The sequence below is a fragment of the Dasypus novemcinctus genome, chromosome 19 (genome assembly GCF_030445035.2).
Source record: "Dasypus novemcinctus isolate mDasNov1 chromosome 19, mDasNov1.1.hap2, whole genome shotgun sequence".
Taxonomy (NCBI): domain Eukaryota; kingdom Metazoa; phylum Chordata; class Mammalia; order Cingulata; family Dasypodidae; genus Dasypus; species Dasypus novemcinctus.
The window spans coordinates 64,270,106-64,282,246 of NC_080691.1; positions in this window are offsets into that span (position 1 = coordinate 64,270,106).

Consider the following 12,141-nt stretch of genomic DNA (forward strand, 5'->3'; position numbering starts at 1 on the left):
CGATTTGGAGAGAGAGTGGCAGAGGTGGTGCTTGGTAAAGGTAGAACTGTGGCTTACAAGTACAGAGGTTGGAAGCTGTGGAGTGGCGGGAACCTTCCCCCTGGGGCTGGCAGCCACGGTGTTTCCTGAGTACTGTAAGTTGTGCGGTGGTGTTCCTGGACCCCGTGGTCCCTGGATGCTTGGTCCCCAGGTCAGTGTCCCCTGAGTCCCTGTAGCCCATGTTCCATGGACTTATGTGCCCTGGGTCTGCAAAGTTCCGGACTTCCCTTTCCCAAAGCCAGCACTCCTGGAGGTCTGGGATTGCCTTAGCCCTCCGGTTTTGGACTGACTCCATGGGTGGGAGAGATTCAGTGGGGGGTGCAGTAGGGGGACCTGCCTAGTGTGGATTTGATTTTCTGGTGTCCGCCCCCCTTTTTCCTTTTCTTTTTTTTTTCTTTCTTGTGCTTGGAGAAGCATAGCAGCTGACCTGGGGAGAGTCTGGGAAGAGAGGAGTAGAGAATCTGCTGAGAAAGCCTGATTCACCTAAATACCCTGGGATAGGAAACTTGGCCTGGGAGAAGGTGGAGTCAGAAAATCAACAAGCCCTCTCATAGCACACCTAAAGGAGCGAGACTGTAGGAGGTGCTTTCCAAGCCTCCAATATCATACTTGGGGTCCTGGTGAGGTGTAGGTGTTCTCTCTCTGGAAATTAAGAGTCATTGTTTTCTGTGTGGAGCTGATTCAACAAGGACCCACTTGAATGGCCTACTGGACCTCTCAGGCAGCTTTACTGCTACCTGGAAGAGAGGGAAGTGAGGAAGGGAGAAAAGAGGGAACTTCAAATCCCCACGTGTTTTATTTAACTACAAACAGGATTCCTTGCTTGAAACTTTCCCAAGTATTTGGTTGGTTTTTCCTTGTTTTTCCTTCCTCTTTATACCCCCAAGGCCCTTTTTCCTTTCTTTTTTCTTTCTTTCTTTTTCTTTTTCCTGCTTACTTCCCCACTCCCTTTTGTCCCCCTTTTTTTCTCTTTCATTCTTTCTCTACTTTCTTATTCTTCTTATGTTAGGTGCTGCAGGGAGAGCTTCACATTTGCTGTATTTCCTCATCCTCCATTTACACTTTTCTGTGTGTATTGATTTTGGCCACCAGTACTATTCCCTTTTCTCTACATCTTTCTATCCTCCATCATTGATTGTTTCTCTTACATTACACCTCTCTTTGTTTGCCCCCCTATTTTTTTTTGACTTTTTATTACTAATACCTCTGTTCTGTTTTCTGCCTTATATTCACTCTTTGTATTATTGTTCTCTCTTTTCTCATTCCCTCTCTCCTGAACACACAGGCCTTTTAATTCACACTGTATTCCTCCCCATATTCAGATTTTTATGTACTCTACTTTTCTTACTGTTATAACTCTACATACCTTACATGAGTCTAATATCCATTCTCTTATATCTCACATGGTTCCTCTGTTAATATTTACTATCAGTACTGTTATTCATTTTCCTTTCTTACTACTTTTGCTTTCTCTGGCCCTAATACTTTCCTTCAAGTGAACTTAGCCAACAACAAGGAAATAGAATAAGAAGAACAAAGTGACAAAGAGAATACTTAACATGCATGAAAAAACAACAAGTTAAACTCCAAAGTAGACAAAGAAGCTAAGCAACTGACTAAACCCATCAAGATAAAATGATGACCAGAGAGCAACAGACAACTACAAACAAAACCAATAATCAGGAAAACATTCCCCAATTCCATGAACAAACTAAAAACCAGGAAGAGGAGCAGAACATTGATCAAGTAACTAAAGCTCTCAAAATATTTATTAGGGACCAATTTGATGAGGTGAAGGAAGAGATTAAGAAAATGAAGAAAACACTTGGAGAGAATACAGAAGAAATTGCAATCATACACAAAAAGATAACAGATATGATGGTGATGAACAGCACAATTCAAGAAATTAAAAATACACTCTTAACAAATAACAGCAGACTCAAAGAAGCAGAGGAGAGATTAAATGATGTAGAAGACAGTACATCTGAAATCAAACAGATAGTGGAACTGGTCGATAAAAAGTTAGAAAAAAATCCAGCAGGGACTTAGGGACTTGAATGACAATACAAAATGCACAAACATACATATTATAGGCATCCCAGAAGGAGAAGAGAAGGGAAAAGCGAGAGAAGGGGTGCTGGAGGGAATAATGGTTGAAAACTTCCCAAACCTATTGAGGGAAATGGATGTACATGTCCAGTGTCCAGAAAGCACAACACACCCCAAACATCATAAATCCAAACAGGTCTACCCCAATCACACACTTGGCAAGTTATCCAACACTAAAGACAAAGAGAAAATACTAAAAGCAGCAAGAGAAAAGAGAACCATCACATACAAAGGAGACTCCATAAGATTAAGTGCTGATTTCTCATCTAAAACCATGGAGGCAAGAAGACAGAGGAATGGCATAGTTAAGGTACTAAAAGAAAAAAATTTCCAACCGAGAATACTCTATCCAGCAAAGTTAGCATTCAAAAATGATGGAGTTCAAAATATTCACAGATAAACAGAAACTAAGAGAGTATGCCAACAAGAATCCTACCGTTCAAGAAATACTAAAGGGAGTTCTGCAGGAAGAAGGAATAAAAGAAGAGAGACAGAGTTATAGGACAGTGTAAGAACAACTAAAATGACAAAAACAGAAAAAATTAAACAGAATATGACAAACACAAATCCAAAGAAAATATGGCTAATATAAGTAATTCTTTGAAACTAATAACACTGAATGTCAATGGATTAAACTCACTTGTCAAGAGACTCAGACTGGAAGACTGGATAAGGAAATATGACCCATCTATATGGTGTCTGCAAGAAACACATCTTACCCAGGGATTCAAGGAGGTTGAAAGTCAATGGCTGGAAAACAATCTTACAAGCAAACAATAACCAAAAAAAGGACAGAAGTAACTATATTAATATTAAACAAAATAGATTTTAAATGCAAAAAAAAAAATGTCAGAGACAAAGATGGACACTACATATTAGTGAAAGGGATAATCTTTCAAGAAGAAAGAACAATCATAAACTTTTATGCTCCTAACAAGTGTGCCTCAAAATACATGAGGCAAACACTGGAAAAACTAAGTGAAGGAATAGATGCCTCTACAATTATAGTGGGGTACTTTAATATACCACTATCAACTTTGGACAGAACATCTCAAAAGAGAATCAATAAAGAAACAAAGACTTTGACCAATATATTAGAGGAGCTGGACCTAATTGACATATACAGAACATTACATGCAAATACAGCAGGATATGCATTCTTCTCTAGTGCACACAGATCATTCTCCAAGATAGACCATATGCTAGGCCACAGAAAAAGTCTCAATGAATTCAGAAAGATAGAGATTCTACAAAATTTTCTCTGACCACAGTGGAAAAAAGCTGGAAATCTGCAAGGGCCAGAGACCCAGATTTGGCATCAAGATTTGAAAGTTAAACAACATAATCTTAGAAAAATAATGGGTCAAGGAGGAAATCTCAAAAGAAATTAATAACTACCTTGAAACTAATGAAAATGATAACACAACATATCCAAACTTACGGGATGCAGCAAAAGAAGTACTGAGAGGAAAATTTATAGCCATAAATTAATACATGAAAAGAGAAGAAAGAGCTAAAGTTGAAGAACTACATGCACACTTGGAGGAATTAGTTAAAAAACAAGAAACTAACCCCAAGGCAAGAAGAAAGAAAGAAATAACAAAGATCAGAGCAGAACTAAATGAATAGAAAATAAGAAAGCACCTGAAAAAAATAAACAAAAACAAGAGCTGGTTCTTTGAGAAAATCAATAAAATTGGCAAACCCTTAGCTAGAAAAAAAGAGAGAAGATGCAAATAAACAAAAAAAGAAATGAGAAAGGAGATATCACCCCTGATCCCACAGAAATAAAGCTATCATAAGAGGATACTTTGAAAAATGATATTCCAACAAAAACAACAATTTAGAGGAAATGGACAAATTCCTAGAAACACATAAGCAGCCTACATTGACAAAAGAAGAAGTTGAAAGTATCAAACCAATCACAAGTAAAGAGATAGAATCAGTCATCAAAAACCTCCCAACTAAAAAGAGACCTGGGTCAGACAGCTTCACAGGTGAATTCTAGAAAACATTCTGGAAAGAACCAATATAATTCTTGCTTAAACTCTTCCAGAAAATCAAAACAGAAGGAATATTGCCTAACTCATTCTATGATGCCAATGTTACTCTAGTACCAAAGCCAAACAAAGACACCACAAGAAAGGAAAATTACAGACCAATCTCTCTAATGAACCTTGACATGAAAATCCTCAACAAAATACTTGCTAATCATATTCAAAAACACGCTAAACAAATTATACACCATGACCAAGTGGGCTTCATTCCAAGTATGCAAGGATGGTTCAGCATAAGAAAATCAATTAATATAATACACCACATAAACAGATTGAAGGAAAAAAGTCACATGATCATATCTATAGATGCAGAAAAAGTATTTGTAAAAATACAGCACCTTTTCTTGATAAAAAACACTGCAAAATATTGTAATAGAAGGAAACTTTCTGAACATGATAAAGAATATATATGAAAAACCCACAGCTAACATCATTTACAATGGTGAAATGCTAAAATCTTTCCTTCTAAGATCAGGAACAAGATAAGGATGCCCACTATCACCCCTCCTATTTAACATAGTCTTAGAAGTACGTGCTCGAGCACTGAGGCAAGAACCAGACATAAACAGCATCCAAATTGGGAAGAAAGAAGTCAAAATTTCACTATTTGCATATGATATGATCCTATACATATAAAACCCTAATAAGTCTACAACAAAGCTTCTAAAACTTATGAATGAGTTCAGTAAAGTTGCAGGTTACAAGAACAATGCACAAAAATCAGTAGCATTTCTGTACACCAATAATGAGCAATCTGAGGAGGAAATTATTCACAATAGTAAATTAAAAAATCAAATACCTAGGAATAAATTTAACTAAAGCGGTAAAAGACTTATACACAGAAAGCTACAAAACACTGTTCAAGGAAATCAAAGAAGACCTAAATAAATCAAAGAATATTCCCTGTTTATAGATAGGAAGAATAAATATTATTAAGATGTCTATCCTACCAAAACTGATCTACACATTCAATGCAATCCCAATAAAAATCAACACAGCATATTTAATGAACTAGAGAAACTCACTATGAAATTTATTTGGAAAGGAAAGCAGCATCAAATAGCCAAAGACATATTGAAAATGACAAATGAAATTGGAGGAATCATCCTAGCTGAATTCAAAACATACTACAAAGCTACAGTAGTGAAAACAGCATGGTATTGGCACAAGGATAGACATATTGACCAACGGAACCGAATTGAGAGTTCTGATATAGATCCTCATATATACAGCCTATGGTATTTGACAAGACCACCAAACCCTCTCAACTGGGAGAAAATGGCCTCTTCAAGAAATGGTGCCTGGAGAACTGGATATCCATATGTAAAAGAATGAAAGAGGATTAACAAATTGCACCTTATACAGAAATCAATTCAAGATGGATCAAAGACCTAAATATAAGACCCAAGAACATAAAGACCTTAGAAAGCAAAGTAGGGAATCATCTACAGGGCCTTGTAATAAGAAAATGCTTCATGAACTTCACACCAAAAGCATGAGCAGCAAAAGAACAAATAAATCAATGGGACTTCCTCAAAATTAAAGCCTTCTTCACCTCAAAGGAGTTTGTCAGGAAAGTGAAAAGGGAGCCTACACAATGGGAGAAAATATTTGGTAACCATATATCTGATGGGAGACTTATATTTTACATACATAAAGAACTCCTATATCTTGAAAATAAAAAGACAAACAGCCCATTTTATAAATGGGAAAAATATTTGAACAGACACTTCTCCAAAGATGATATACAAATGGCTAAAAAAAACATGAAAAATGCTCCAAATCCCTAGCTATTAGGAAAATCCAAATCAACACACAATGAGATACCATCTTACTCCCATAAGACTGGCAGGTATCGAAAAATCAGAAGACTACAATTATTGAAGATGTGGAGGAATGGGAACACTCATGCACTGCTTGTGGGAATACAGAAGGTTCCAGCCATTCTGGAGGACAGTTTGGCAGTTTCTCAAAAAGCTAGCCATAGATTTGCCATATGACCCAGCAATTCCACTGCTGGGTATATACCCAGAAGATCTGAAAACAAGGACACAAACTGATATTTGCACAACAATGTTCATAGCAGCACTATTCACTACTGCTGAAACTTGGAATCAACCCAAATGCCCATCAACAGATGAATGGGTAAATAAAATGTGGTATATAAATACAATGGATTACTACTCAGCTATAAGAAAGAATACAGTACAAATACATGGGATAATATGGATGAATCTTGAGAACCTTATGTTGAGTGAAGCAACCCAGGCATTAAAGGACAAATACTACATGGCCTCTCTGATATGAAATAAGTAAACCAAGTTGTCTCAAAGAGCTAGAGACTGGATGATAAACTTTAAGGTAGTTGGAGGGTAGAGGAAGGTTGTGAGCTGACATCTACTTGGGTGAAATCTATAATAAGCTAGGGGCAAGTATTTGTACAGGGAAGGGATAAAATGCGGGCACAGGGATAACTTTTGGTAGGCCTGCATGGGCTTTAGGGGTGCTAAGGATGGGAGGATGGGTCAGATTGTCCAAGAAATTGGGGAGAAGGTGAGGGGAACATTTGATCATGGGAGATTGTCAGGTATGTGGTTGAAGCTGTGGTGCAGAGAAAACTCTTTAGGGAATGCCCAAGGGGACCATCTGACACAGGGCAAGCTTCTGGGGAGTGTGTGAGTGCTCATTTTGTCATAGTGGATTTTATCATTGGGTGGAGACCCATACAATGAGAGTGAAGGTATACTCACATCCTGGGGAAGACTGATGTTCTCGAACAGAGGGAATTGTATCTCTTCAGAGAATCGATGGTTCCCAATGGTTAGGGCAGTCAAGTATGTCAAGCCCTCAACATTTTTGCTAGTATCTCTGACTATGGTCCCTCAAGTAATGAAGATTGATTGTCATGGCGGGCCCTTAGTGGAGGGGGAAAGAGGTTTGATGACATGGAATCAGGGTAACTGTGGGGCAATGGAAATGTTACACAAGATCATGCCATGATGGATATAGGCCATGGTAAATTACACCAAAAATGTGTAAAAGTCTATAGGCTAAAATGTAAACCATAATGTAAAACATAGGATAACTAAAAATTTGGAAAATTGTATAGTCTAAAATATAAACCATAATGTGAACCCAAATGGAAATATGTTTGAAAGCTATCATTTCAATATCTGTACATTAGCTGCAGCAAATATAATATGAACATATAAAAAGATGACTGTTGGGGAAGGGACAAAGAGTTTGATGTTGGATATGTGGGAGTATATGTGAATTACTGTGACCTAAAACTTATGTCATGAGAAACTTAATAATCAGGAAAAAAAGAAAGAAATGAGGTAGACACTGAGGAAGAAATGGAAGAAATTGCCTTGCCACTGTATACATACAGGGCAACACCTGTAGCAGTGATGAAAGGCAAAATGTCAAAAAAAAAAAAAAAGATTTTTCATTTTTTCATTTCCCCAATTTATTTTTCTTTTATTGAATTTTTCTAAATTTCTATGTATTCTATATCTAACCTTTAAACCCATGACTATATTCCATTTTTTCTATTAATGGAATCTGGCAATATATAGGGCTTCCTTTTTGAAGAAGTTTTGGACTACAGAGAGGTTCAGCTATGGTGGGGGAGGAGCACTTGTGTGGGGTGCCATTAGTGGGGGGCACACGGTCGGGAGGGAGTTCTCCAGGGCATGTATACAGGGTACATAGAAAGGTTTGGATATTTTCATAGTGGTTTCAGTTGGAAATGACAGATGACAGAGTGCTGAATTCCTGACCAGGGAAGTTCTATCACATTCTCAAATGGAACAACAATCCCCCAAGTGCAATGGTAAAGACCTGTAAAGATGGATGGTCCAACGATGAGCCCTTGATACTGATGGCTCCCATTATGAGCCTGTGTGCCTGAAATATGAACTAGGCCTATAGCTGTGAGGTGCCTAAGAGTTACCTCCTGGGAGCCTCCATGTTGCTCAAATGTGGCCACTCTTTAAGCTAAACTTAGCATGTAGATGCATTGCCTTCCCCCCAACATGAGACATGATGCCTGGGGATGAGCCCTACTGGTGCCGAGGGATTACTACCAAGCACCAGCTGATGATGTAACTAGAAAAATACCTTGAATAAAGGGGTCAACTCAGACTGACAGAATATCTCAGCCTACATGTAATATCAGGTGTTAAAAATTGCTTTTTGACTTTGGATAAAAGGGGGAAATGGAAAGGACAAGTGAGTTTATATGGCTATGAGTCTCCAAAAAAGAGTCAGGAGGTCATCAGAGGGGTGATGCTTATGTATGCCTCAACAGGGTACCAGAGACAGTCAAGGTAGATGGAAACCCAGGTGCTGGTTCTCCTGAGGGCTGCAGTGACCCAGTTTCTATAGTCAAGGCAGATGGCTCTGGAGTTCAGGGCCATCTCAGTTGGCCCTACTTTGGGGTTTGTGTTCCTGAGTGTGATGGAGTTGGACTCAGATATAACCTTTCTGTACATGTCTCTCCTGTTACTTTTACTGGACCTGTGGTTTTTGTTTGGGTTCTTGTATACTCAGAAGACCTGAATCTCTGAATTGTCCATGTGACGGCCAGGCCCTGGGCCTCAGCAGACTTGCAGCTCCTACCCTCTGGTTTCTTGGACTTACCCTGGCCACTTGACAGGAAGGTGAAAAGGGTCAACCACCACACCAGGTAGCCAAGGGTGCCTACAGCTGCCAGTAGGAGAATTGCATCCCTCATCCATGTGGAATCTAAACTCCCTCTTGATGTAGAGGGGAACTGTACATAGCCATTCCAGGTACACAAGATGGAATAATCGAGTATGGATTAGAGTGGACTTATTGGTGTTCTTTTGGGGAACTATTGTGATTAGTAAGGGAAGAGATTGTAGTAGTGATGTGGAGAGGGTGGCCATGGTGGTTGCTGATGGTCGGGAGAGAGAAGAAGAGATATGGTGTGGGGGCATTTTCAGGATTTTAAGTTTTCCTAGGTGGTGCTGTAGGGATGGATGCTGGATGTTGTGTGTCCTGTAGTGGCCCACTGGGTGGACTGGGGGAGAGCGTGGACTACAATGTGGACCACTGTCCATATGCTGCAGCAGTTTTCCAGAATATATTCTCCAGGTGCAGTGGATGTGCCACAATGATGGAAGAGTTAGTTGATGTGGAAAGGGTGGCATGAGTGGGGTGGGGGATATATGGGGACCTCATATTTTTTTAACATAACAGTTAAAAGAAAATAAAGAAGATGATAAAAAAAGAGATATCCCTGTTAGCTGTTAGCCCAACCTCCTCTACCAAACAAATAAGCATCAAGTCAACAGGAAGGTGACATTTACCTGGGAGAACTGAAAGGGGGAGATTGTTTTTGGGAGAACACAAACATAAGATACCAAATCAAGCCGGAAGACAAATCAAGGTATCATTAAAGGAAACTAATATTTCTGCTGGTCACAGAAGAAACAAAATGCAACTAAGGTAAGCAGGACAAAAATAAATTCCATTGAGAGAAAGATTGTGGGAAGATTGTGGAGCAGGAAGTTCCAGGAATCTATCCCTCCTACAAAATATCTATTGAATGGGCAGGAACTATCTGAACCAACCATTTTGAAACTCGAAATTCTAAGGAAATGCTGTGCAGCCTGCAGGGAAGAGCAGGAGGAAGAAGCTGGAATACTGCAATGATCTACCAGTGAGTTTCACTTTTCCTGCACCATCTAACCTTTCCCTTCCCCAAGCTTCACGGCCAGCAAGAGTATTTAAAGGAGCTCTGGATCCTGGCACATCTTGCTGGTACCAGGGTAGAACATAGAAATAGTCATCCTAAATCCAGGAAATTGGTGTCTGATCCCACATTTCTACCTTTGACCAGCTACTTCAGATCACTAGGAACCCTGCCTAAGGGTAACCATTGTTTTAACCAACCTTAGGGCGAAGGCAGCATAGGAATATAAAATTAGTAAACTAACTTAAAACTAGCCAAATGGTGAAAGGGCTACATTTAGCTGGCAGGTGCTAAATTAAGAAAGCACAGCTTCAAAAGTCAACAAAAATCTTCCAGTACTCTTGCATACTTCTGAGGCAGTGTGGAAACAATTAAATTGAAATAGCCCAGGGCAAAGGATTACCTGCATTAAGTCACTAGAAATTGTACCTAGAATGTGTAGGAAGTCTATTCCAAAAGGAGTAGAGGGGTTGTTCACTCAAATCCCTGTGAATAATAAATGGGAATTTCTGGGGTCTCTGTTGCCCACAGGCCCAGGAGAAGAAGCAGGCCCCCTATCTCCAACTCCACACATACTCAGGTAAGACAGAGAGGAACCTGCACATCCCATTTGCCTTGGGTTGATAAATTTTCTAGGAGGGGTACCTTATCTTCACATTACCAGCTGCATTAGTTTCTAACAGGAGAATTAGCAAGCTCATTGAAATTTAAAGCCATAGATTGATTTCTGCTCTTTAGCTATAAAAGTACTAGATTGCATCTTTTCACAGTATAAACCTGTTTCATCTCCATTGACAATAGTTATTTATTGTGGCCATTGTCATCAATGATCTTAGCTAGATATTCTGGATAGCTTGGTGCAGCTTCTACATCAGTACTAGCTGCTTCAATTTGCACTTTAATGTTATGGAGGTGGTTTATTTTCTGAAATCTCATGAAACAAACTTTGTTCATTTCAAAGTTTTCTTTTGCTGCTTCCTTGTTGTGGAATTTAAGAGAAGTTCAATTATTTGAGTATAGAGAGGCCAGGACTCAGGAATGATTTTGAGAAGGAAAAATGGTTTATTGACGGCCGGCCGGACTCGGGAGCTTTCAGTTTGAATCCTGAGCCCTGAACAAGATTTTTAAACGTCTTTTATACAGAGAGGAAAGGCCAAATGGTCCCTTTGTTTCAGTTCTCAATAGGCTTCAATTAGCATATATCTTCTACATCTTAGGTAAGCTTTTAGCATGGACTCCAGACATTCTAGATAAGCCTTTAGCATATTTGGTTTTTGCATTTCCCCTAAATACTTAAAGTTTATAGCCCCCTTAAAGTTTATAGCCTCCGCATTGTTAAACATTTCCTGGGACTGGAGCTGCTGCTAGTCCCCAAGGGCAGGACTGCAGCCCCCCACCGTTCCACACCCACAAGTCAAACAACTTAGTTATCTCTGAAGAGACAAAGAGCCTTCCACCCATAGCCCACATCATCCTCACTTATCTTAGCCTTCACAGTATTTAAGAAAGTTAAGGCCTTCCTCTAGATTGGGCTTTATTTTAAGGGAATATTGTATCTGCTTTGGCCTTCTATCTATACCAATAAAACCTTTTCCATATCAGAAATAAAGCCGTTTTACATTCTTACTATTTATGTATTAAATGGAGTAGCACTTTTTATTTCCTTCAGGAACTTTTCCTTTGTATTTAAAATTTCCTTGTTTGGCAGAAGAGGCCTAGCTTTATGCCAGTCTTGGATTTTGACATATCTTCTTAAGTTTAATCATTTCTAGCTCTTGATTTAAAGTGTGAGAGGAGGACTCTTTCTTTCACTTGTCCTCTAGGACATTGTAGGGTTATTTCCTGTCCTAATATCAATATTATGGCAACTCATGGAATAGGGAAGAATAAATAGAGTGAGAGAGATGGGGGAATGGATGAAACTCTAGCTATTAAATACCTTCATTTTTTTTGTTTGTTTGTAAACCATGGTTTCCTTTGTAACTAGTACAGATTGGAATGTTTAAATGAAGCGAATTTACCTTTAATAAAAACAACAAACAAAGGAACCCTATAGTTTGATAAAGAAAACTGGAAACTATTTCCCAAAGCCAAGTATACTGCACAAGCTTGTTAAACATGCCCAGTACTATTTTACAGCATGTTATAGCACAAACTCAGTTACCTGCAGAATTAGATCTTCACAGCTTGTCAGAGGAAGGAGCTGTCCACAGC